The 27,493-nt window shown below is 41.6% G+C and overlaps 1 long non-coding RNA gene across 1 annotated transcript; it reads right to left on the bottom strand.

Moving 5' to 3' along the window:
• Window positions 1–4,412: 4,412 nt before the first annotated feature.
• On the bottom strand, window positions 4,413–14,486 carry LOC134761454 (uncharacterized). The gene is made up of 2 exons (XR_010140078.1): window positions 13,998–14,486; window positions 4,413–4,550 (listed from the first exon to the last, which is right to left on the bottom strand). It is a non-coding gene; the product is annotated as an uncharacterized LOC134761454 (long non-coding RNA).
• Window positions 14,487–27,493: the final 13,007 nt, after the last annotated feature.

Below are 27,493 nucleotides of genomic sequence, written 5' to 3'. Positions count from 1 at the left end.
CTAGGAGGCTGGTTAGTTCCATTGTTCAGTGCATAGGCTTGGTTTGAGTCATCATGCCTGTGAGTTCTCAGCAGGCACCTCCTTCTTCAAAGCCTTGACAGGGATAACAGCCGGCGGAGAATAAGAGTCCGAGCAATGTTAGCTACAACCATGGCAATACTAATGCCAAATCAATGTGAGCTCTGACTCCCAGCAGCCTGTAAAGTCGATAAACCATCTCCACTTGGAAGATGGACAAATGAGGGCTCAGGAACATTAAGTAATGTGCTGTATTAGATTCCTACTGCTGCTATAACAAATGATCACAAACAGTGGCATAAAAGCAACACACATTTATTCATTTGAAGTTCTGTAGTTCTGAAATGGGATTCACTTGGCCAAAATCGAGTTGTCAGCTGAGCTCTAAGGCTCTTTGGGAGAACCTGTTTCCTTGCCTTTTCAAGCTTCTGGGGCAACCTCATTCATTGGCTCTTTCTCCATGCCCCCTCATTTTGTCTTTTTTCTCCTGCTTTCCTCATCATGTTCCCTTCTTCCTCTTCTGTAATTGAATCTCCCTCTTGCTCACCTTTATAAGGGCCCTTGTGATTACATTTAGGGCCCACCCTGATAATCCAAGGCAGTCTCTTCATCTCAAGATCTTCAACTTAATTACATCTGCAAAGTCCCTTTTGCCATTTAAGGTAACATTCACAAGTTCCAGGGATTGGGATGTGGACATCTTGGGGGTCATTATTCAGCCTATAACAGTAGCTGAAGCTACACAGCCAGTGAGTGACAGAAGTAGGACTCATCTTCAATTGTCTGATTACAAAATTCGTGCTTTTCGTCTTTCAAAAAAGTTGTAATTACATAAGAGATAGAAATATTTCCCTTTTAAAATGCACAACATTATAGGTAAAGCTAAAGCCTTCTTTGACAGCCGCCCCTCAGTGCAATCTTGGCTTCTTCCCATCTGCAAAGATGTGTTTGCTCCACTGGTTATCACTTTGAAAGACTGCTTGTCAGAACTTTTTTCACTCATTTACATACAAAGTTATCTACTTGTAATGTATTTACAGCATTTTTATTGTGTGTGCCTAGTATGTGTTATTCTGCTATTCACTATTTCTACAGCTTGTTTTGTCTTCTAACAATATACCTTGGACATTTATCCATATGGATGCTAGAGAAGTCCCTCACCCTTTTTAATAGCTGTGTAGTTTTCCATTTTACAACTGTACTCGTTTTTTACACCCCATCTCCCATTGTTCTCAGTTTTCCACCATACATTCTTACATATGCCTCTGGGGTCACACGTGGGGATGCATCTCTAGGGTGGATATAGAGAAGTGGAATTAGTGGATGATAGATTTTAAATTGTGTTAGATGCTGTAAAATTGCCTTCGAAATGAAACACAGGCTTTTCCTGCTACATTAGGTTTCCTAACAAGAGAAGAAAAGTGTCCTGGGAAAACTTTATCATGCTCAGACCTAGATACCTGAGCTCCCTCAACGGAAAAACTTCAGAAGGAGCTCCCTCACTTACTGGTGAAGTCCTGTCCTTGTCGTTCATTCCAGGAGAGTCTGGTCTGGTGCAACTCAGTGGGAATGGGTGCTCAAGGCATTTGCTTCAATTAATCATCAAACCCTTTTGTTGGTAAATCGTACTACTGGAAATGATGTTGGCATGAAGCCAGGAGCCTGGAGTTCTAGGCTTCCCTCCAGTTAGGGTTATCAGGTATCTTGTGTGGATGGGGCGTGTCCTATACTTAGTGAATTTATCTTGTATTGACTTTGTCAGGGTCCCCTAAATGCTCTGTACTCAGCTTCCTACAATAAGTTAGAAAAATTCAATAGTTAGAGCTACCTTTCAAATGTAACTGAGTGTCTTGTATTTTTATTTGCTCAATCTGGCTACTACACATTCCATCAGCTTTTTTTTTTTTTTTAATCTGGGGGGCCAATTAACCTGGAGGTGTCAAATAAGCCTGGGTTCAGATCCCAGCTGGATTAGTTTGCTAAAGTTGTTGTAACAAATATCTCAGACTGGGTGGCTTAAACAGCAGAAATTATCTCACAGTTCTGGAGGCTGGAAGTCCGAGATCAGGGTGTAAACAGGATTGGTTTCTTCTGAGGCCACTCCCCTTGGCTTACAGATGCTGCCTGCGTGGACTGCTCATGGCCTTTTCTCTGGGAGTGCTTTTTGTCATATTCCTAATGTCTCTTCCCTTTCTTGTAATTAGTCATATTGGATTATGGCCCTACCCCAGTGACCACATTTAACCTTAATTACCTCTTTAAAGACCTTATCTCCAAATACAGTCACATTATAAGATACTAGGGGTTAGGTCTTCAACATATAAATTTAGAGGGGAGGGGACAGAATGCAGCCATAACACCAGCTCTGGCATTTATCCGCTGTATGTATTCATTCAACAATATTGGGAATTGAAGAAGACTTACACAGCATTAGACAGTGGCCAGGTGATGGGGGAAAGTAGTTAACAAAATGGACACATCTCTGCTCTTACGAACTTTACATTTTGATGAAGACAGGCAGTCATCAGAAAAACATATGAATCAAAGTGTACAGATGAAACAGAGAACTCCTGGGTTTGTGAGAGAGGGTTTCTCTGAGGAGGTGACATTTAAGCAGAGTGCTGAATAAGAAGAAGAACCAGCCATGCCAAAATCCAGGAATAGAGCATTTCAAGAACAAGAGCTGTGCAAAGGCCCTGAGGTGGGAATGAGTTTCAACTATTGAAACAACAGAATTTCCTGTTCCAAAATTTTATGAGATTTAAATTTTTTTTATTATGAGATTTTTCAAACATATCCAAAGTCAACAGAATAGTATAATGAACCCTCATATGCCCATCATCTGGTGTCAACAACCATCAACATTGTGGCATTCTTTTTTTAAAAAATCCCTGCACTTCCCAGTCCCCAGATTCTTACTCAATCATTGTTTTTATAGGTTTTTGGAAGAAATTTATACATTGAAATGCATGAATTTTAAATGTATGATTTTGACAAAACCGTACACTGGTGTAACTCATACCTCCATATAATAGCAAATGTCTCCATTTTCTCCAGAAAATTCCCTCCTGCCTCTTCCCAATCAGTTCCTTTCCCCTCACCCAAGATAACAACTATTCTGAATTTTTCCCTCATGCATTAGCTTTGCCCGTTCTTGAACAGCCGAACATTGAACCATGCAGCGTGTGCCCTCCTGGGTCTGGTTTAGTGTTTTGGTCATCATGTCTGTGAGATCGTCCACGCAGTTGTGTGTGGTCATATTCATTCCAGTTTACTGCTGAGTCATATTCCATTGCTTGAATCAGCCACTGTTGATTTATTCCTTCTCCTGTTGATGGATAGTAGGGTTGCTTCTAGGCTGGAGCTATTATGAATAAAGTGGCTGTGAACATTCTGGTACAAATCATTTCATGGTGTATGTTTTGATTTTGCTTGGATAAATGCTGGCTCATAGGATCGGTATAGGTCTAACTTCATGAGAAACTGTTAAAACTTCCTGCACACTGGCTACACTGCTTTCCACTCCCATCAGGAATGTGTTTTGGTCACTCCACATTCTCACTAGCACTTGATATTCTTAGTTTTTAAAGATTTAAGCCATTTTAGACAGTATACAGTGATATCTCAATGCCTTTTTATTTCACACTTTCCTAACGACCAATGATGATGATTATTTTTCATATGCATATCGGCCATTGAGATATATTCTTTCTTAAAGTACTTCTTGCCCATGTTTAAAAATTGGCTAGCATGTCTTATTATTACTAAGTTTTAGGAGTTATGTATTCTGAACAGAATTTCTGTGCCAGGTATGTTTTGCAGATACTTTCTTTCATCTGTATCTTGCCTCTTCATTTTTTATATGTACTTTTTAAAACACTTAATTTTTAGTGGACATTATTTTTAGCCTTACAGCAAAATTGAACAGAAGGTACAGAGATTTCCCCTGTACCTGCTGCCCCACACCTGTATAGTCTGTCCCATTATCAGCATCTCTCACCAGAGCTGAGCATTTGTTACCATAGATGAACCTATATTGACACATCATTATCACCCAGAATCCAGAGCTTACATTAGGGTTCACTCTTGGTGCAGTATATTCTATGGGTTTGGATAAATATGTAACAACATCTTCATTTCTTTTAACACGTCTTTGCACGGTAATGGTTATTAATTTTGATAAAGTCAGATTTATCAGTTTTTTCTTATATGTTTATTACCATCTATGTTCTGTCTAAATACCCTTCACAATATATCCCCTTCTGCTTCTGCCATAAGCTGTCCCTTGGTGAAGTGAACCCTGTAATTCTAGATAGTTCTGTACTGTCTCTGTGTGTGTGTGTGTGTGTGTGTGTGTGTATGTGTGTAAATAATGTAAACCAGGACTCAGGCTGTCTCTCTCAGAATCAATCTGTATTGCCGTTACTGGACAAACATTCTAAATAGTGAGCAAATGAGGGAAAATCCTTGTTACATGGAAGAGTCAGGATTCAGGAGGAGACCAATCTGAGGAGTCAGAAGTAAATGTCTCTCTAAGGAAGAAATGGGAAACATAATGTTAGAAAATCACTCTAGGTGGTTGAAAAGGGAATATTCTGAGGTCATTTGAGACATTTAATATTGAAGTCAAATTTCTAAAAATTCAATAGGGGTCATGAATAGCTTATTTGGTGCATTAGAAAACATAGCCAATGAACTGGAAGACTTGCAATGAATATGATGAGCAAAACCAACAAACAAATAGATAAATAACCTGGAGCAGACAGCCTTTCTACCACTGAAAGAAACTTAATATTTTCATGTATTTATAATCAGTGTTATAAATATTAATACATCCAGACAGGTATGGTGGCTCACGCTCATAATCCCAGCACTTTGGGAGGCTGAGGCAGGCAGATCACCTGAGGTCAGGAGTTCGAGACCAGCCTGGCCAACATGGCGAAACCCCATCTCTGCTAAAAATACAAAAATTAGCCAGGCATGGTGGCAGGTGCCTGTAATCCCAGCTGAGGCAGGAGAATCTCTTGAACCCAGGAGGTAGAGGTTGTGGTGAGCCAAGATCATGCCATTGCATTTCAGCCTGGGCAGCAAGAACAAAACTCCATTTCAAATATATATATATATATATATATATATATATATATATATATGATATGTATATTGAGATTATATATATCCTCAGGTTTCCACACCAACCTTTGTGGACAGATAAACTCCTATTAACTCAAATAGGCTGGTTTCTCCTCCATCTATGATATGGTTTCTCTGTGTCCCCAGCCAAATCTCACCTTGACTTGTAATAATCCCATGTGTCAAGGGCAGAGCCAGGTGGAGATAATTGAATCATGGGGGCAGTTTCTCCCATACTGTTCTTGTCATAGTGAGTAAGTCTCAGGAGATCTGATGGTTTTATGAATGCGAGTTCCCCTGCACAAGCCCTCTTGCTTACCATCATGTAAAACATGCTTTTGCTTCTCCTTTGCCTTCTACCACGATTGTGAGGCCTCCACAGCCACGAAGAACTGTGGGTCCATTAAACCTCTTTCTTTTATAAATTTTCCAGTCTCTGGTATGTCTGTATTAGCAGCATGAGAACAGACTAATACAGTAAGTTGGTACCAGGTAGTGGGGTGCTGCTGTAAAGATCTCCTAAAATGTGGAAGCAACTTTGGAACTGGGTAACATGCAGAGGTTAGAACAGTTTGGAGGGCTCAGAAGAAGATAGAAAATGTGGGAAATCTTGGAACTTCCTAGAGACTTGTTGAATGGCTGATATCAAAATGCTGATAGTGACATGGACAACAAGGTACAGGCTGAGGTGGTCTCAGATGGAGATGAGGAACCTGTTGGGAACTGGAGCAAAGGTGACTCTAACTATGCTTTAGCAAAGAGACTGGCAGCATTTTGCTCCTGCCCTAGAGATTTGTGGAAATTTGTACTTGATGGAGATGATTTAGGGTATCTGAAGGAAGAGATTTCTAAGTTGCAAAGTGTTTAAGAGGAAGCAGAGCACAAAAGTTTGAAAAATTTGCAGCCTGACAATGCAGCAGAAAAGAGAAACCCATTTTGGGGGGAAAAATTGAAGCCTGCTGCAGAAATTTGCATAGTAACCAGGAGCCAAATGTTAATCACCAAGATAATGGGGAAAATGTCTCCAGGGCATGTCAAAGACCTTCAGGGCAGCCCCTCCCATTACAGTCCTGGAGTCCTAGGAGGAAAAAATGGTTTTGTGGGCCATGCCCAGGCTCCCCCTGCTGTGTGCAGCCTAGGGACTCGGTACTCTGCATCCCAGCTGCTCCAGCCTTGGCTAAAAAGAGCCAAGGTACAGCTCTGGCCATGGCTTCAGATGGTGCAAGCCCCAAGCCTTGGCAGTTTCTAAGTGGTGTTGAACCTACAGGTGCACAGAAGTCACGAACTGAGGTTTGGGATCTTCCACCTAGATTTCAGAGGTTGTATGGAAATGTCTGGATGTCCAAGCAGAAGTTTGCTGCAAGGTCAGGGCACTCATGGAGAACCTCTGCCAGGGCAGTGCAGAAGGGAAATGTGGGGTTGGAGCTCCCACACAGAGTCCTCCCTGGGGCACTGCTTAGTGGAGCTGTGAGAAGAGGGCCACCATTCTCCACACCCCAGAATGGTAGATCCACTGATAGTTTGCACCATGTTCCTGGAAAAGCCACAGACAACACTAGCCATGAAAGCAGCTGGGAGCAGGGCTGTACCCTCCAAAGCCACAAGGGTGGAGCTGCCCAAGGCCATTTGAGCCCATCTCTTGCATCAGCATCACCTTGATGTGAGACTCAGAGTCAAAGGAGATCATTTTGGAGCTTTAAGATTTGACTGCCCCGCTGGATTTTGGACTTGCATGGGACTTGTAGCCCCTTCATTTTGGCCAATCTCACCTATTTGGAATGGGTGTATTTACCCAATGCCTGTACCCCCATTGTATCTAGGAAGTAACTAACTTGCTTTTGATTTTACAGGCTCATAGGTGAAAAGGGCTTGTCTTGTCTCAGATGTGACATTGTACTTGAAACTTTGAGTTCATACTGGAATGAGTTAAGACTTTGGGGGACTGTTGGAAGGGCATGATTGTGTTTTGAAATGTGAGGACATGAGATTTGAGAGGGGCCAGGGGTGGAACGATATGGTTTGGCTGTGTCCCCACCCAAATCTCACCTTGAATTGTAATAATCCCCATGTGTCAAGGGCAGGGCCAGATGGAGATAATTGAATCATGACAGCAGTTTCTCCCATACTGTTCTCCTGGTAGTGAATTAAGTCTCAGGAATCTGATGGTTTGATAAATGGGAATTCCTCTGCACAAGCCCTCTTGCCTGCCACCATGTAAAACATGACTTTGCTTCTCCTTTGCCTTCCATCATGATTGTGAGGCCTCCCCAGGCACATGGAACTGTGAGTTCATTAAACCTCTTCCTTTTATAAATTACCCAGTCTTTGGTATGTCTTTATTGGCAGTGTGAGAACAGATTAATGCAATCTGCCAGCCTCCCCTCTCAACACTTCCCCGAGTTATCTTGGGGAGCCTCTGGGGATGGGGTACCCCATGTGAGCTCACGAAGGGGCCTTCACAGTGTGCTTTTCCATGCATGCCACACTGTGCCCTATTTAGGGAACATCCCGAAGACTCTGCCTGCTTCACTCATTCATTCTAATTCTCCCAACACTGATTTAGCAGAGGCTTTATGTCAAGAACTGTGACAATGCTTGTAATGCCCTGGGCTATACAGAACACTTCTGGCCCCCAAAATGTGTCTTTGCAGTTTCCTCTGCCTAGAATACTCTCCCTTGCTTCTACTCTTTTCTGTGTGGCAAACCCTGCTCATTCAACAAGATCCAGTTCATATATCCCATTTATGGCATGGCTTCTCCTCATCTCTCATGCAATTATGGGAAAAATTAAGTTGTTCAGAGTTTAAAGACCAACAGACTCGGGCTGTCTTCTCTGCCACTTAGCAGCTGTGTGACTCAAGCCATCTTCTCTGTTTGTAAATGGGAACAACACAAGTGCATTCCTCAGAGGCAGTTTCAGAGACGTGATGAAATAATACTGGAAGAAATATGCCATGAAATTATATGCCATCCAATAGATAGCAGCTGTTAGAGAGCATTGAAAAAGACATTCGTGAAGTTCAAGGGCTCGAAACTGACAGTGTAGGGACCAGATGCAATACTTAGATAGGTTTTATTAGTACCACACAGTGCTTACTTTAAAAATGGAATTAGTTAACATTTTTTATGTTAACTAATAACTTTTAGGGGGAGGTTTTAATCCTAATCCTACCCGCTGCTCTCACCCCCTGCCATCACCAAGAGTGGATGTTGGCTCCTGTTGAAAACCCCTCTTAAAGATTTGGCATGCTGGACCTGTATCCTTCAAGGCCCTGGTCAGTTACAGTCACCTTTAGGTGGAGTCTACACATGCCAGGCCCCTCCTTCACCTCCATGGCTGGTTGTGTTTTTCCTTCCTGTTACCTGCCTGGCTCCTTACCCACTAGATACTCAGACTCAGGGATTCAGCTTTGCAGAGACACCAATCCCCCCTGTGCTATGGGGGTGGGTGGAGGGGCCACCATGGGGGAAGCAGCAACCCGTTAGTTCCTCCTCCTCCTGTCTGCATCCCCTCCACCAGGCCCTGAGCTCCTCAAAGACTGGGGTGCTATCTCATTCATCTCTATAATACCCTGGAATGACTTAAATGGAGTCTCCTAATTTTAAAATTATATTCTACTTTATTCTAGAATAGAATAGAAAGTCTATTCTACTTCTGCCATATGTAACCTAAGATGTTTTATAACCACATTTTAAAAACAAGTAAATAGGCTGGGCATTGTGGCTCACACCTGTAATCCCAGCAGTTTGGGAGGCTGAGGTGAGAGGATTGCTTGAGGCCAGGAGTTCAAGACCAGCCCGAGCAACAAAAGGAGACCCCATCTCCACAAAAATTAAAAATAGAGCAAACTAGTAAATATATTATGGAATACAATTGCATCAGTATGATTTTGCTTACATTCTTACTGTAAACTCAAATGACAGAGATTAAAGAAAGAGAAGATGAAAGCTCCCTGACTTTTAAAAACATTAAAAAATTACTTACTTTTTTATTTAATTGACAAATAAAATAGTATGTAGTTATGATGTATGACATGTTTTAAAGTTTGTTCACATTGTGAAATGGCTAAATTGAGCTAATTAACATTTGCCTTATCTCACAAATTTATCTTTTTTTTTTTTTTTTTTTTTTTTTTTTGAGACAGAGTCTTGCTGTCACCCAGGTTGGAGAGTGCAGTGGCGTGATCTTGGCTCACTGCAACCTCTGCTTCCCGGGTTCAAGCAATTCTCCTGCTTCAGACTCCAGAGTAGCTGGGATTACAGGCACCTGCCACCATGCCTGGCTAAATTTGTAACAAATTTATCATTTTTTGTGATGAGTACACTTACAATCTATTCTCTTAGTGATTTTTAAGAACACAATGCCTTGTTATGAACTGCAGTCACCATGGTGTACCAAGAATCTCTTAAGCTTATTCCCTCTTGTCTAACTGAAATGTTGTGTCTTTTGACCCAAATGCCCCCAACTCCCAGACCCTAGAAACCACCATTCTACTCTCTGCTTCTATGAGTTTAATTTTTAAGATTCCACATATAAGCAAGAAAGGACTATAAGGAGAAACAAACTAAACCCAAAGTCTTTGATTAAAAGAAATTCATCTCTCCCCCCATGGTCAGTCTCAGAGAAGATCAAAACATCCAGGGTACAAGAATTATATCAGCATATTAAGAACACGTGAAAAACAGGGTCAAGGTTGGAAAAGACGATGCCCTCCCTGAGTGTCATCTTCTGCCCAGCCCTCCCCACCCTCCCAGTATACTGGGATCTCCACACACCGTGGCCAGAGCTCTTTATCTAAATAATCACTACCATTTCTAAGCAGCACAATTGTTACCGCGGAGACAATAAGACACTATACTTGACTTAGTCCTAGAAAATCCAGAGGTACAGATCCTGTTACTATCTATTTTTCTTAAAAAAAGAAATGACACCCATCAGGTGGGCACAAATGACAAAGCCTGGCAAAATCTATTGTTGGCGTGAAGCAACAAAACTCATTTACGGCACATGCTTACCAGGCGATATGGGGGAACATGGTCATCTTGGCAATTCTTGTGCTAGTGATAACTGAGCAAAAGCCTGAAAGCTGGTCATTAGGTGAATTGGTAAATCAACTGAGCCATGTTTACGCAGCGGATTATTGCTCAGGAATGACCACTAATGAACTAGAGCTACCTGTATCTCAAAAGCCATGTTGACTGTGAAAAGTAAGCTGCAGAAAGATGTAAACATTAGGATGCTGTTATATTAAGTTTAAACACATGCACAACTCAAAGCTGTACAGTTTTGGAGACCTATCTGTTTGTGGTTAAGTATGCAACAGCGTCGCCACCTTCAGAGAAGGTGGAAATCCAATCAAGTAGGGGTAGCCAGGGAGAGCCAACCATACGTGAAGTGGTTGATGTCTCTAAAAGTACATAAGAAGGAATCAAGCAAAATTCTGGGTTTCACAGTGGTAGGTGGTGACTAATGAATGTTTCATATATTATTGGCTACACTATAATGTCTGCTTCAAATACTTCAAAACAATAAAACAAGAAATGTTAATTCATCACCTACTGGATGTCAGGCTATGTTATATGTGTCACTCACCTTTAATTAAAGTATCCTGTGTAGGAATTATCTGTATCTCTGTTTTACAGGTGAGGAAACGGGTTTCCAGGCATTCGCATTCCGCGATTTGCCAAGGCCAGCAACACAGCTGGTAAGGATGGAGCCAGGTCTCCAGGCTGAGTTTGTTTAAAAATGCATGTTCTTTCTACTACAGCCACAGCCTCTAAAGACAAACTGTTTTCATGAGTCTGTCTCCCATGACTAAGCTGTCCTCCTACTCCCTCTTCATATCTCTCATCCCATCTCTCCCTGCCTCCTGGCACCAGGCCATCTTCTGCTCTCACTCTCATCCCTTGCCTGGCGTCAGTGGCCTCAGCCTAGCCTCAGAGCAGTTAGGAGTCTCTGGTTTAAGGTAAAGAGTCTACTGTATCTGGGTTGTTTCTAGATCCCATGTGGGCAGGTTCTCCACCCTATGACACTAGGTGCTTGTGGGCTTTGGCTGAAGCACATGGGCTAGTGGAAAGGCCATTGATCCTGCTCTGCCCTGATCACTGATTCTCCCTTTTTTTCCCTAAAATCCTCTTGAGAGCCAGACAACAAGATCCTCTGTCCTTGTCTGTCTCTTTGTCTGTCTGTTGGCCACAGTCCTTGTTCAGACCACATCCTTGCTCACTGGGCTACAGCCTCATCAATCTTGCCTCCAGTTCCACCATCTTCAGCCTGAACCCCACACTGGTACCGATAGCGAGAATGATCATTCAGCCATTCAACAAACATTGCTGAAGAACTGTTGTGCACCAGAGTTTCAGAGGTTGAGAAAATATATGCCTTTGAAAAACTTAAGGTGTAAGAAATCTCAAATATATCTTGGAAAAAAATGGACGTTTCTTTGCTTAGAAATGCTCAGTGACTCCATAAGCCCATTGACCAATCAGAGGGAGGTCCTTGGAAATAGGCATTAGATAAGCTCTCCAGAGGAATCAAACACTAATGTTTGAGAACCCTGGCCTAAGAGGGTAAAGCCCAAGGCTCTTAGATTGGATTTGATGGTGTTAATAATCTGCCTCCTATCAACCCTTCCATTCTCCTCTTCATCCTCTTCCCTCCCAGGAATCCTTGGTTTTGACCAAATTTACCTATAGATCACTTGTTTGGATCACCCCAGACCTAACCTGTAGTAATATTTCATAATAAATGTCATCACTCAAAGAGCACAATGATTTAAAAAAGATGTGCAAAGATACATATATATGTATACACACATATTTAACATATATTATTCTTCTCATCTGCAGTTCAACCCAACACAAGTTGTTTTCCACCGAAATATACAAACGACTGAGGACATTGACAACATAGTGCCTTTCCAGAAAGATGGCCATGACATCCCTGTGATCACCTCTTACATTCCATGCTACCTGATTTGCATCATGTAGATGTCGTTGCTGTGACATTGATAGCCTGTGACTCCCCGGCCTTGTGAATCATGTCAGCGCACGTGATGTGCATGAATGAAATGGAGTGTTTTTAGGATGGAATGACACTAAAATCATCCTGGGTTAATCCTGTCATCTGGCTGTTTCCAGTGTCTGGACATCTGGATGAATGATCTGCTTGAGAGCCCCCCAAATAGAGCGGAGGCAGGGATCAGCTCTCTCACACCTCTGAGCTGCAGTACATGCTCATCCTTCTCCCTAAAATGCTTGCCTTCTGTGTTCTCCTGGCTGCCTTCTGTGCTTTATTGAAGCTGTCTCCTCAGCATGGCAGTCCTTGCTCTCCCTTCCCTCCTTTTTCCTCCCAAAGCACATTAGAGCTTCCTTTTTTGTCATCTGAATTACAGCCTGTGGGGGGACACTGCATTCATTCTTACCCTGGACTCCACTAGCTCCAGTGCCATGTGCTCACATAGGAACTCTAGTCCCTGCATAGGATCCTGAAACATTTTGGGGTGTTCTATTTCCCTAGACCCTTGGTGAGTTCTCCTTTATAGTTTCACAGGTCCCTCTAACACTCTCCATACATGCAATTATTTTTCCCTCCTCCTTTGAGAAAAAGATGGCAACAAACACAGATAGAATTATTAATGATTATTCTAAAGTAAGCCATAGCACGGTATGTGTGCATATTTTCCAGAAAGCTAAATTCACTTGTCTGCAATAACATAAGATATGATGCTTGTAAAGTTGAAATAAACATTAGGTATGGTACTTGTAAAGCATGAGCAGTGTGTGTTTAAAATCATGCAGCTAACCCAAATGTTCATCAGCTGATGAGTGGAAAAATGTAGCGGATCCATACAATAGAATATTATTCAACCATAAAAAGGAATGAAGTACTGATTCATTCTACAACTTGGATGAAATTTGAACATTATGCTGAGTGAAAGAAGCCAGACACAAAGGACACATATCATATGATTCCATTTATATGGAATGTCTAGAATAGGCAAATCTATAGAGACAGAAAGAAGATTAGTGGTTGCCAGGGGTTGGGGGAAGTGATTGTTTAATAGGTATATGGTTTCTGTTTGGAGTAATGAAAATATTTTCGAATTAAATGGTGAAGTTGGTTGTACAGCTTTATGAATATACTAAAAACCACTGAACTGTACATTTTAAAAGGGTGAATTTTATGGTATGTGAATTATATCTCAATTTTTAAAATTATGCAGTTACTAAATTGCTACTAAAGAATAGAGAGGCAGTTGCTCATTGAGCCTGCCTAAAACGTGGTAATGGCCCAAAGATTGGGTGTCATTGATGCCAATTGTGTCTGTCCCAGAAGAGGTTACAAGAAGGTACAGAACACCCCCCTGTTTGAAGCAACTTCCTGGTTGTGGGGAATACCCTCAGGTCTCAGGTTCAACACCCCCACCCCACCCTACCAAAGTAGAAAGATTTCATATAAGCCCAGAAATATGAAAAAGAAGAAATCTCAAAAGAAAGCAAAGCAATAACATTAGACTGGCCATATATGTTTCATTTGCCCAGGATAGTCTCATTTTACACCTACAATCCCAGGGAAGTTGTTAATGTTGCCCTCTTCCATTCTTTAAATTATAGGCTTGGGTGGGAAATTATTTGGTCACCCTAATAGAACCTGTAGGGGAAATAGCTCTGTGTTATGCCATGCCATATTGAATACAAAATAAAAGGCAGCAGAGCAAGTCGTTGACCATCTTCCATGTCTCGTTGTGTTTTGGAGCATCCATCTCAGTGGTTGTACTTAAAGCCTTAAAAGGGAGCTCCCTTCATTCTGGCAAAATGCTCGAGTCTAGTCTCCAAGGAAGACTTACCTGCACCGGCAAGTTCATGTGGATTCTCCTTGCACTGAATGCTGCCTCTGGGATGAAGGCTGCTTCACTTGATCCTCAAAGATCTGTGCTGGGGTGAAAACTCTGTCCTGTTGCAGTGACAGCTCCCATCACCTCCACCAGCCACTGTTGCTCCTGGCCCTCATGGCATCACAATGGCGCAGTTGCCTTCTGCCACAGAGGCCTTCTGGAGCTCTGAAGTGCTGTGGGGTGTAGGGTGAGGATTCTCTCCATTCCTATGCTCTTCCACGGTTACTGGCTTGGGGCTGGCTCAGTTAGTCGCTGCCACTCACTTGCCAGAACAAGGAAGACCCTCTTCCCCTCAAGCCCTGTGCTGGGATCCGGTTTCTTGCTCCAGGCTTCTTCCTCCCAGCCTATAGAGAATCCTCCCTTGGGGGTCCACTGACCCCCTCTGAAATGTGGCATCCATTGCTCCCCTGGGACACCACCTTCTTCAGAGACATCTGTGTAGGTCTGAATGCATTGTGGACATATCGTTCAGGCTTTAGGTTTTATCCCAGGAGAAGCGGGGCGGACGATGGGCGAGAAGAGGAAAGAAGCAGAGAGAACCATTTCAAAACTGGTGCTTCATGGAGAAGATCATTGGTTAATTCTCTAGCAGATATGCTTGATTCTTAGCTCTGGCTCCACCAGGAGCCCTGGAATATATTTGTATTTTGCATGTGTTTATGCATCTGTTTTCTCCCCTTAACCACGAGCCCCTTGAGATCAGGAACCATTCCTCACTGTATCTACCTCCTAGCAGAGGGTCTGGCATATAAAGATGCTAATGAATACTTATCAAATGGATGCATTAATTGAAATTCAGTTACTTATCACAACCTTCCCTGCCAAACATGTACAGCTCTGGATTTACTAATGAATAAGAAAAGGGGAAGTTCTGCTAAACTGTCGAAACAGAGAAGAGTTGTGTTTTACAATTAATTTTAGTTCATAGAAATCAGCAAAGGTCTTCTACTAACTTTGATTAAATCAGAGAAGAACCCAAAATGTGGTCTGCCTGCTTTAAAGGAGTGAGCTCTAAATCTTGCTCATGGGTTGAAATAACGAGATACGAGTTTAGTTCAATTTATTGCTGAACACCAAAATTTGACCAAAGACCGTGACTGGCATGCGATATATTTCTTTTCTTTTGCTTCACCTGAAGATGCCTAGAGAGAATGCTAAAGGGTAGGAAAGAGTATCAGCTGACCACTGACAGCCAACTAGAAAAAACTGCAGCATGCACATTTTCCCTCTTCTGGAAGAAAACATTATTTGTTTAGTTTTGCTTTATTTTGATTTTTTTGGGGGTGGGAAGCTGGCTAGTATGCATATGAAGAGGGGGTACAATGCATGTATTAGACTCCTATTATTTTTGCCTCCCAGTGTTCCCACTGCCTGTGAATAATGCTTTTCTTTTTTTAGGAATCATTTCTCCCTTTTCTCCAAAGATGGGGCTCCATCAGTAAAGCCATATTCTCCCAGGACCCTGCTCTTTGACTGTCTAGGGGTGAGCCCTCAGACATGAGCTATATCAATTAGAGCCCTCTCCCAGGGTTAGAAACAGTCAAGGAAATTGTGAGCGTGAGGCTTGAGGGAGAATTGAAAGTCATATTTATTGCCACATGAAGGAAAATCAATTAAGTCAAATTGACTAAGGTTTGCACAGTATATCTGTTTCAATCCTTCTGTTTTTAATCTACCTGTTTCAAGTTTAAAGTGAGTCTCCTATAATTTTTTATTGGGTTATAATTTTTTATCCACTCTTTAAATCTCTGTCCATTGACTGGATATTTACACCATTTACATTGAAGGTAATTATTGATATGCCAGCATTCAACTCTGTCATTTTATTATTTGTTTTCTATTTGTTTCTTCTGTTTTTCATTCCTCCATTTCTCTTTTCTTGCCTTCCTGCAGGTTACTTAAATATATTTTAGGATTCCATCTTGATTTATTTTTAGTGTTTTGGGGTATTTTTGTATGATTTTCATAATGGTTTCTCTGGGTGTTACAACATACATATATGACAACAGTCTACTCGTATGAATATTCTACCACTGTAAGTGACGTGTGAGAATTTTGCTTTCATTCTGATTTTGGAGAGGGAAGGATTGGATAGTGACCATATACAGACCTTTACCTTCCCTAGTTTTAAATATTATTTTCTTGGATATCAGATAGTATTAAAATTTTTGTTTTAATCATCAAACATAATTTATAAACTGCATGAGGAAAGGATAGCTTATCATATATGCCCATTTCTCAAACTCTTTCCATTGTTTCTTCCTCCATCCTGTTGTCCTTAGTCCTGATGCTCTGAGAGTCCTCCTTTATTCTTTTTTCTGTTTGAACAATTTTTTTTAGGCAATCTTTGAGTTAGAGAAAATTCTTTTAGTATTCTCTCATTTCAGAATATTTTGTTTCTCCTTTATTCCTTGAGAGTGGTTTCAGGATATAGAATTTGTGGTTAATAATTTTTCTTTCAGTACTTGAAAAATATTGTGCTGCTTCCTTCTGGCCTCTGGTTTTAGATGAGAAATCCATTATCATTCAAACTGGTGTGTCCCTATCAAGATGTCATTTCTCTCTGGTGACTTTCCAAATTTTTTCATTTTTCTTTTTAATTTTCAGAAGTCTAATTAAGATGTGTCCTGGTGTAGATTTATTTTGGTTTAAAAATCTTTATTTTGGAATTTACTCAGCTTCTTGGATCTGGAGGTTTGTATCTTTCCATGGGTTTGGGGAGTTTTCAGCCATAATTTATTTGAAGGCTTTTTAACTCCACTTTTTTTTGCTTTTGGACTGTGACAATATAAATGTTGGCTATTTCATTATTGTCCGACAAGTCCTGAGGCTTTGTTCATTTTTTTAAATGTATTTTCTTCCTGTTGCTTGAATTGGGTGAATTCTATTGTTCTGTTCTCAAGTTTACCGATTCTGTCCTCTGTCATCTCTACTCTAATATTGAGCCTATCCAGCATGTTTTTATTTCTGCTATTATATTTTCCCATTCTACAATTTCCATTTGGTTCTTTGATTCTTTTTCTTTTCTTTTTCTTTCTTTTTTTTTTTTTTTTTTTTTTTGAGGTGGAATTTTGCTCTTGTCACCCAGGCTGGAGAGCAGTGGCACGATCTCTGCTCACCACAACCTCCATCTCCCAGTTTCAAGTGATTCTCCTGCCTCAGCCTCCCAAGTAGCTGGGACTACAGGTGCATGCCACCATGCCCAGCTAATTTTTGTATTTTTAGTACAGACAGGATTTTGCCATGTTGGCCAGGCTGGTCTCGAACTCCTGACCTAAAGTGATCCGCCCACCTCAGCCTCCCAAAGTGCTGGGATTACAGGCATGAGACACAGCACTCGGCCCATTTGATTCTTTTTTATAGTTTCTATTTCATTGCTGAGGTTTTCTGTTTTGTTTTGTTTTTTATGTGTTTCAAGATTTTGCGATTGTTAAAGCATTTTTAAGACAACTACTTAAAATTCTTATCAGATTTATCAGATATTTTCAACATCTTGGTATTGGCCGCAGTCTTTCCTCATTCATCTTGTTATTTTGTATGGTTCTCAGTATGACAGCTGATTTTTTATTTTTTACTGTAGCCTGGACATTTTGTGTATTATGCTAAGAGGCTCTAGGTTAGACTTAAATACTTTATTTTAGCACGTCATCACTCTGTTTAGGTTTAGCATGTAGGTCTTAGCCTACTTTTATGGGCTGTGGTTCAAATGGCAAATTAATTCTTAGAGCATTTGCAGTATTATTTTTATCTTCTTTGTTTATCCAGTGCCAGGAAAGCTCTCACTGGTTCCTGCCAGGGCTGCCCGAGAGGACAGAAAGAGTTTCCTCAGGCTGGGCCACTTGTGTGCTTCTTGGTGGGTAAGGCGTGTGGTGGGATCACCCTATGGCTGCCTCCTCGCTGCCCCAGTGCTTCTGGGCAGGGAAGGAAAATCTTGGACCTACCGGGTCAAAGAGGCTTCCTGGGCCAGGATAACTGCTATAGTGGGGTCTCTCCTATCAGCTCTTCCCACCTTCCTCAGTATCTGTCAGTGGAAAAGTGATGTCCCAGGCCTGGTGGGGAAGGGGAGTCCCTCCTTTGGCCACTGTGTCTGGCAGAACTCCCAGTCAGTGTCCGTGCTGGAGGTGTCAAGCTCTCCTGAGGTCTTCAAAGGAAGACTCTATTAAATCCAGGGTGGGAATGAACCTAGCTGACTGCTTTCTACTGCTAGGTTAGAGGTTGGGAAACGTCGGGTCTGGGTGGCCTCTTTCTCTGTTAAGTGGAGGGACACGAAATATCCTGTTGCTGTGCTATTCTTGGGGTTCCCAACTAGCTTGTCTTTTTTTTTTTTTTTTTTTTTTACAGCATTTCAGAGTTCTCTTTTGATTGTTACATTATTCAGAGTTCTCCAGAGAAACACAACCAACAGGGGGTGTGTGTGTGTGTGTGTGTCTGTGTGTGTGTATACAGAGAGAGAGAGAGATTTATTTTAAGGAATTTACTCACGCAGTTGTGCAGGCTTTGTGAGTCCAAAATCTAATGGGGTAGGCTGGTAGGCTGGAGATTCAGGGAAGTGTTGCAGTTCAAACCAAAAACAATTTGCTGGCAGAATTACTTCTTGCTCAGATATCTTAGTCTTTGTCTTCTTAAGGCCTTAAACCAAGTGGACGAGGCCCATTCATCCCAAGGAGGGTAATCAGCTTTACTCATAGTTCAAACATTTAAATGTTAATCTCATCCAAAAACCAACCTCTCAGGAATATCTAGAATAATGTTTGACCAAATATCTGGGCACCATGGTCAGCCAAGTTGACAGAAAAAATTAACCATCGAGTCATCTCTTGTTCCATTTCCAGGATTCATCCTTGTGCTTAGCAGGAAGGAGCACGGGAAAACATGTGTACACTCTGTTGGCTGGACTGGAAGATCAAAAAAATAGAAGGCCGATCTGTAGTAAGAGAATGAAGCTGACCCACAGAGAAAAACAGGAATGAGACCCCAAGAGAAAATGGGTTTGTGTCCTGAGTCCATCTGTCCCCTTCCCTTACTGAAACTTGGTCTTCCAAGCCCTTTGTTGTTTCATTAGTTTGACTGGAGTTTTTTTTTTTTTTTTTTTTTTTTGATGGAATTTCGCTCTTGTTGCCCAGGCTGGAGAGCAATGGTGCGATCTTGGCTCGCTGCAACCTCTGCCTCCCGTGTTCAAGCAATGCTCCTGCCTCAGCCTCCTGAGTAGCTGAGATTACAGGTGCCCGCCACCATGCCCAGCTAATTTTTTTGTATTAGATGGGGTTTCACCATGTTGGCCAGGCTGGTCTCGAACTCCTGACCTTAGGTGATCTGCCCATCTCGGCCTCCCAAAGTGCTGGGATTACAGGCGTGAGCCACCACGCCTGGCCTGACTGGAATTTTTGTCTCTCACAACTCAAGAGCCTGGGAAGGTTGATTAACAAGACATCAATGGCTGGACTAAAAGCTCAGCTATCTCAGCAGCAGTTATTCTCCTGTGACATGACATCTTCTTCTCTGTCCTGGGATGAGGATAGATCTGGAGAACAAGCCCTTGGCTGGGCCGGTAGGAGTGGATTCCTAGCAACCAGATTGGATTAGGGTCTCTCTCAAAGGAAGAGCAGGAATTATGTCTGAGGAAGGGGGAAGACCAGTCATGGAGAGAAGTTATTAGGATCCTGTCTGATGGCTAAATTGGGGACAGGGTCAGGAGACAAGGATCAAGAACACGCCAAGGTGTCACCTCATAATGGCAATGCAGAGAGTTTCAAATTCCTTAGGCATGGTGGCTTATGGATTAAAAAAAATCTGTCCAGACTATTACTATTCCAAGTTTATTGACAGATTCATTATATCCTCATTGCCCCAATCTGCAGCTTCTATTTCTATGAGGCCTCACTGAATGCACCATAAGAATTTTAAAATATCTTCAACTTTGAACCCAGGGCTATTGGATTTCCCGTGACTCCAAAGCTGAGTGCTCTGCCCAGGAGAAAACATCCATGAGAAAATATTCCCAGACCAGTTGGGTCCTTATAACCAGACTAGCTTTCTCGATGAGGTGAAAAACCAGTCAGACTTGGAGCCCTTCAGACTGTGCCTGACAATTTAACCTTTACGTTTCAGCATAAAACACCAAAGGGAAAAGGGGAAAGTGGGAGAAACAGATGTCTTTCTCAAAAAAAAAAAAACAAAAAAACCGCGAAAAAGAGAGAAAGAAAAAACACACCACTCTAACCTCAACTTTATTTGCATTTTATCCATTTTATATATTTCATTTTATAAAAACAGTCAAGCCCCAACCACAAGATTTCATAGATAAGAGGAAAAAGCCGGACTGTGCTTAATTCAATATTTTAGAGAAATGCTCTTATGGGCAGTCAGCAAGCGGCGTCCCAGCCAGACCAAGTCTGCTGACGACTCTGAAAAATGTGACTGATTCACACTGGGACACCACATCTCATAACACACCGTGTGTGCAAGAGCCTGTAATTATGAAATGTTTGCATTAAGGAACGTGGGTGCCTAAATACAGATGTTCCTCGTTGACATTAATTGGACGTGACGTGGCTTTGGCCTGCTTTATAACAGTTGCCGGAACAGGCAGCCTGTTTCGGTGTGTGTTCTCTGAAGGCCTCTGTTTCATATCGCCTTGATTAGAAGGGGGAGTGGGAGTGGGAGAGGACTGTGCATTAGCACTGGGCCCTCTTCTGTCCCAGGACTTGGTGAAAAATGCCTCTCAATTGAAGGGGCACTGTTCTCAGGGGCTGACTGTGCATTTTCATTCAGTTCTTTCTCTTTCTATTTAAAAGGGAAAGTTCTTCCTTGGTATCCCCTCCCCGGCAATGAAGATGAAGTGAAGGTGCCATTTGTTTTCCTGCTACTTCTTAATGTGTCCAAGATGTGCTGTCTGCCTACAAAGATCCACAAAGAAAGCCCTTCTCTTGCCTTCTCTGAAGCTCCAGGCTCTCTACCCACTGACCTCCCTTCCACCACATACACCCAGAGCCTTCAAATGCAAAAGGCCATTTCTCTACAAGAGTCAGTAATTGACACACACACATGAATTGGGTACCTACTTTGCCTGAATTCAACTACAAATAGAAATGTAAACAAACACGTACAGACTTTCTGTGGCTGATGTGTACATTTCTGTTGCCTTATGGATCTATTTTCCAAAACAGAGCAGTAATTGATGGTGTTATTGCTGTAGTTTTATGATTGCTGTTGTTGTTTTAAGATTGCTAAACTTCTGTAAAGACATGAATCAGGTGACCAGTTGCATCAGGGTTTTACAAACCACTGGGTGAATAGCAGACAAAACTCATGCTCATCAGTGGTAACCATCTTTGATAAGATAAGCACAGAAATTGAGAGTAGAATTTGTTTTTTTCTACAAATGTTCATAGTTACTTGACATTTCTACACCATTTAAGCTCATGACCAGTGGACGTATCTGGCTGAATAGGGTATAATAACATAGGAGCTTGTAGGAGCTTGTTTCATGTAATTTAGAATGAAAGCAACGAGGCATTGGTTGAAAATCTGTGCCCCAGGCAATGTTCAGAGAGCTTTGCAGATGGAGGTAGTGAGGGCAGGGGTTAACAGGGTGGGCCCTGGAGTCATGCTGCCTGGGGTCACCCAGTTTACCTATGGGACATGTGATCCAGCCAATCTGACCCTCAATTTCCTCGTCTGTAAAAAGGACTCTAATAGTTTGGGGGAGGATGTAAATGAGTTGATGCATATACAGCCTTCACTGCAGTGCTTGCTGTAAAGAAAATTAGTACTTAATAAAGCTGTCATTGACATGCAAACTTCATTCCACAGAATATTGTGCAATAGCCTTAGAGGTGTGAATCTATCTGTCATCCTCTGTATGAATGTAGGTATGAATGCATCTATCTCTCGAGCCTCAAGGCTATTCTGGCAAAATAAAAAATCATCACCTATTTATTTATTTAAAACCAATGGGCCATTAGATTAAAATGAGATTATATTCAACATAACATGAAGAGACATTTTTACAAAGCAAACGAATCAAGACTTTAATGGCATAAAAGAGAGACACAAAGGTCACAGTGACGGCAATAACAACACAAACTAGGCTATGAGGAGAGATGTGCTCAGGCCTTCCTGGGTTTGGTGACTTTTTTTCTGAGCCTAGAGATCTGCCTTTTGAATCCTCCAGCATTTCTGCCTCCCTTACAGGTTTGCCCTTTGACGCTTCTCTTCCACTTATCTACCCTGGGGTAACAAACCACCCCAAAGTTAACGATATACAACACCAACAATCATTTCTTTTGCTCATAATATGCAAATTTGGGCAGGGCTCAGTGGAGCCAGCTCTTTTCTGCTCCCCAGGATGTCAGCCAGGATGAGTCAGAGACTGGGGGGCTGAGGTCACACGCAGACTCACGCACTCACTTCCCGGTCTGGTGGTGGCGACTGGTCTGCCTCTACACCATGGGTTCCAACAGCAAGCACTGCAAGAGAACAAGACAGGGCCGGGCACGGTGGCTCGCGCCTGTAATGCCAGCATTTTGGGAGGCCGAGGCTGGCGGATCACGAGGTCAGGAGGTTGACACCATCCTGGCTAACACGGTGAAACCCCGTCTCTACTAAAAATGCAAAAAATTAGCCGGGCGTGGCTGGGCGCGGTGGCTCACGCCCCTAATCCCAGCACTCCGGGAGGCCGAGGCGGGTGGATCACGAGGTCAGGAGATGGAGACCATCCTGGCTACCAGAGTGAAACCCTGTCTCTACTAAAAAAATACAAAAAATTAGCCTGGCCTGGTGGCGGGCGCCTGTAGTCCCAGCTACTCAGGAGGCTGAGGCAGGAGAATGGCGTGAACACGGAAGGCGGAGCTTGCAGTGAGCCGAGATAGCGCCACTGCACTCCAGCCTGGGCGACAGAGTGAGACTCCATCTTAAAGAAAAAAAAAAAGAGAACAACACAGAAGTGTATCACATTTTTATACCTAGCCTTGAAAGCTACATAGTGTTCCACCCACATGTTCTGTTGGTTGAGAAAGTGACAAGCCCACCTAAGCTCAAGAGGAAGGAACATAGACCCCACCTATCAACGACAGGACTGACAACGGCACTTTGCCAGAACAGCCTGTGGGATGGGCTTGTTTGGGGAGGAATTCTTCTTCTTTTTAAATTTTAAATCCCAAAGCTTTGGACCTGGAGTTGCATATTTTTGCATTTATATCCTCCCGCAAATGCATTTTTTTCAATATGAATTTATTGGAAATCCTTACCGTCAAGATGGTTATAGTCTAGCGGGAGAAACACATGAGTAAACAGATGACAAAAGAAAAAAAAAAGCTGAATATCAAGTATTTTGTTAGAGGAAATTAGAGAAGGCCCCACCTAAGCTCAGCTGGGAAGTCAGAAAGTCTCCAGGAAGAGGGGTCTCTGTGTTGAGTAATCAAGCATAAGGAGAGGGAAACTATAATGATGAATTTTATGTATCAATTTGGCAAGGCAATGGTATTCAGATATTTGATCAAAAACCAATCTAGATGCTCCGGAGGGCGTTTTTTAGATGAGATTAACATTTAAATCAGTAGACTTTGAGTAAAGCAGATTATCCTCCATAATGTTTGTAGACTTCATCCAATCTTGAAGGCCTTAAGAAAAAAAAATGAGGTCCCCAAGAAAGAAGGAATTTTTCAGCCTGCCTTCAGACTCAAGATACAGCATCAACTCTTCCCTGAGTCTGCAGCCTGCCAAACTGCCCTGCAAATTTTGGAATTACCAGTGCAAACAATCATGAGTCAAATCCTTAAAATGAATTTATCCTCTCCCCCTCTTTCTTCTCTCTGTCTTCGTCTCTTTCTCTGCACATGTGCACGTGAACACATGTACATACACACTCACACACACACACACCCCCCTACTGAAGAACCCTGGCTAACACCGGAGCTAGACATAGAGGAGAAAGGAAAGCAAGGGTCATTCTAGAATGAAAAATCCCCCACAAAACCAGCATGAAAAGAAGCACAGGAGGGAGACATACATGAGAACTGTGGGAGTGTGCACTGCAGTTTCTGTAAAGGTTCTTAATGAGTGCCTAACTGTCAGATTCAGATACGACAGAAGAATCACTAAGCTAGGCTACTTTGGAATCAACTTATTATCACAGCTCCTTGTAGAAGGTAGGGGCAGGTATTCAGAAACATCAATCCTATCCCAGTGAGTTCTAGTTTTATCTGTTTCAGGGATTTCCAATACTACTATCTTAAGTGCTCCTTCTGATGCCATTGGGCTAATTCAAAGGAGTCAGTAACTTTTCTTGATCATTTTTCAACCCCCACACCCCCGGCCGAAAACTAAATTAGTAAATAACGTCTATGGACCTATCATGTGGACAACATTGTGCTAGTCTTTATTTAGGAAGAAAAAGAAAAAGAAAGCAAATCCCTGCCCCTAAATAGGTCACAGCCCAGAAAATTTAAAAAAAAAACCACACACACACAAAACAAACCAACAACTGGTAAGTTTTGGCACTCTATTGTTAATGATCATTTATCTCACACTAAACAAATTTTTTCTTACTCTGTTTCATTATCATCACCATCACCAAACAATTACTGATAGATGGAGGCATGGATGGATGGAAGAATGGATGGATAGATGGGTGACTGTATAGATGAGTGAGTGGATGGACGGATGGGTGGATGGATGAATGGATGGATAAATGAGTGGATAGACAGATGGATGAATGGATGAGTGGATGGATGGAAATACCTCTAAAGGAAGAAGATGCTGGAAGCTTTGTTTTTTAAGGACAAGACAAGCCCAGAACACCTTCAGTGCCAGAGAGAAACAGTCAATATAGTGTCTCCAGTATTGTTTCTAACACCCTCAGGAGTAGATATTATCATTCTTATTTTACGAATGGAGGTACGTCTGTTGAAGCAGTTAGCATCCCCTAGTCAATACTCTAGTTAGTTGCAATGCAGTTACGAAAGTGTGCAGTGTGGGTATATGCAAAATTTTATAGAATACGGTAAGGTGAAATTACCTGCTTTTGAGAACAAAAAATTTTAAACCATTTTCTATCAAATTGGAGGCATTATTGAGCACTGAAGAAGCTGGTGCATTAGAGATGGTATTTAAAATGTGCCTGGAAGAGGGAATGGGATTTCTTCTGAGAGTGGGTAAGGGAAGGGCATTGTAGGCAGAGGGTGTCCCAGGGTGTGCACAGGCTTTGGGTGGGAAAGTGCATGGCATGTTCAAACAATGACAAGTTAGCTTACAGTACTGGTAAGCCCATGTAAGAGAGGAGGAAAACGAGTTAGGAAAAGAGGTTGAGACTATGTGATGCAGAGTCACGAATGGTAAGACCTACCTGAGGGTAATGAGAAGGCAGTGAAAAGTTAAAAAAATAAAATGAGGACATAAGTGAGATTGGCTCTATGTCTCAGTAAGATAACAATAGCGCCCAAGGTAGCATAGATTATAGTAGGAAGAAACTGGAGACAAGAAGCTCAAGTCACTGAGAGGTATTTAAAGAAATTGAATTATCTTAATTCAGCATTTACTTTTGCCAGTATATATATCTACAAGACAGAAAATGATTTACAATTCGGTTAAATTCAGGAGTGGGTGGAAATGGTCGATTCGATATTTTTAATCAACCAAAAAAAGTTTGGCGTAAAGTTAGCCAGGCTTTTTGATTTGTGGGTGGTTAAACTTAACCCTCTTTGAGTCAGTATTTTATTGACTCTTTGGCAAAGCACTATTTTATATTTTTGAGAAAAATCCACTTCACAACTTTCACATGAAATTGGAGGACTTGCTGTCCATCAAATAGTTCTTAGTAACTTGAATTTCAATACTTTCATGTAAAGGAATCAAAAACATTTAAATCAAATTTCCTTTCAAGCAGACATCAACTTCAAAGTGATGGGAAAAGTGGATTGACAAAATGTGTTAAGGGGTTTGGTGGGCTAACATTATTTTGGGGAAAAATTATTTTAAAAGGTACATAGTGAAAGCAAAATAAAAGAATTCACCTAAGTTCCAATCCAAATGCCAAGAAATCCAATCCTGACTCCACCACCTCTCCTCAAGTTTCAATATCATTTGAATCCCAAATGTAATTCTAATGATTTTGACCAGGTGGAACCAATTTTTCTCACCTATTCTCTGCTGTGGGTTAGCAACCAAGTGAAAGCCGACGTTTTGAGACTCACTCTGTGGCAGGCATCCTCCCACACAGCCCCCAATGATCTCTTTCTTCTGGTATTCCCACTCTTGAATGCCCCATAGTGCTATGGTTAGTCTGTGTGACCACTGCAAGTGGCAAAGGTGATGGCATGTCACTTCAGAGACTAGGTCATAAAAGACTGTGGCTTCCGTCTTGGGGACTGGCTTTCTGTCTCTGAGACTGCTTACTCTGGGGGAAGCACACATGCCTATGGAGAGGCCTGGGGGGCAAGGCACCCAGCAGTGAGTGAGGAAGACCCAGTGAAGAACAGTATTGCCTGAAATAAATCATGTGAGTGAACTTGAAAGCAAATTCCATGCCTCAGTTGAGTCTTCAGATGACTGCAGCCCAGACTGACAGCTTCACTGCAATCTCATGAGAGACCCTGAGCCACTCCAGGTTCCTGACCCTTGAACACTGGGAGATAATAACCGTTTGTTATTTTAAGCTGCTAAATTTTGAGGTAACGTGTTATACAGCAATTGCTAACTGTTATACCCTCTGCTATGAGAGTTTTGTTTTTTTTTTTAACATTATAGTATGGTTTGATTTTCTTTAGAGCTATTTTAATTTGCCTTCAGACCTAACCCTCCTTTGTGTAAGTTGAATGGAATGTGAGACTGCCTACCAGTGACTCAGTTTGAAAATATATATATATATATATATATCCCAGGTGTGTTCCAGCCCTAAACCAATGGGCTTTGTTTCTCCTCTTTCTGAACTGAAAGATTATCTCATTAACTCTTCTTCCTGCCTTTGAATAGATGTGTATTTAAGGCTGTAAATTTCCCTCTAGCTGTTTCAGTAATAATGTTTTCATTATCTGCTATAAATATTTGGTAGTTTTCATTATAATTTCTTCTTTGACTAATTAATTATATACAAGTGGGTTTTTTTTTTAGTTTCTAAATGTGTGTTGTTTGTGTATATGTGTGAGTCTATATATATATTATATGCACATACCACACATATAATTTTTCTGCTTTTTGCTTTGAATTTTATCACACTGCAGTTAGAGAGCATTCTCTCTATGGTATCGATTATTCAGTATTTGTTAAGGCTTCTGATAGGCTTGATATCTACTAAATAAATATTTGCAAATATTCCATGTGAGTGTGAAATACATACACATTATATTTATTGAATATAAGGCCCTAAATATGTCAAATATATGTCAAATCCCATCAAGCTTGTGAATGTGCATATTAGTCAAATTTTTTATATCGTTTATATCATTCTTAAA

Source organism: Pongo abelii, chromosome 4, assembly GCF_028885655.2.
Source record: "Pongo abelii isolate AG06213 chromosome 4, NHGRI_mPonAbe1-v2.0_pri, whole genome shotgun sequence".
Classification (NCBI taxonomy): domain Eukaryota; kingdom Metazoa; phylum Chordata; class Mammalia; order Primates; family Hominidae; genus Pongo; species Pongo abelii.
The sequence above is the reverse complement of the archived record's forward strand: the minus strand, read 5'-3'. Positions and strand labels throughout refer to the sequence as shown.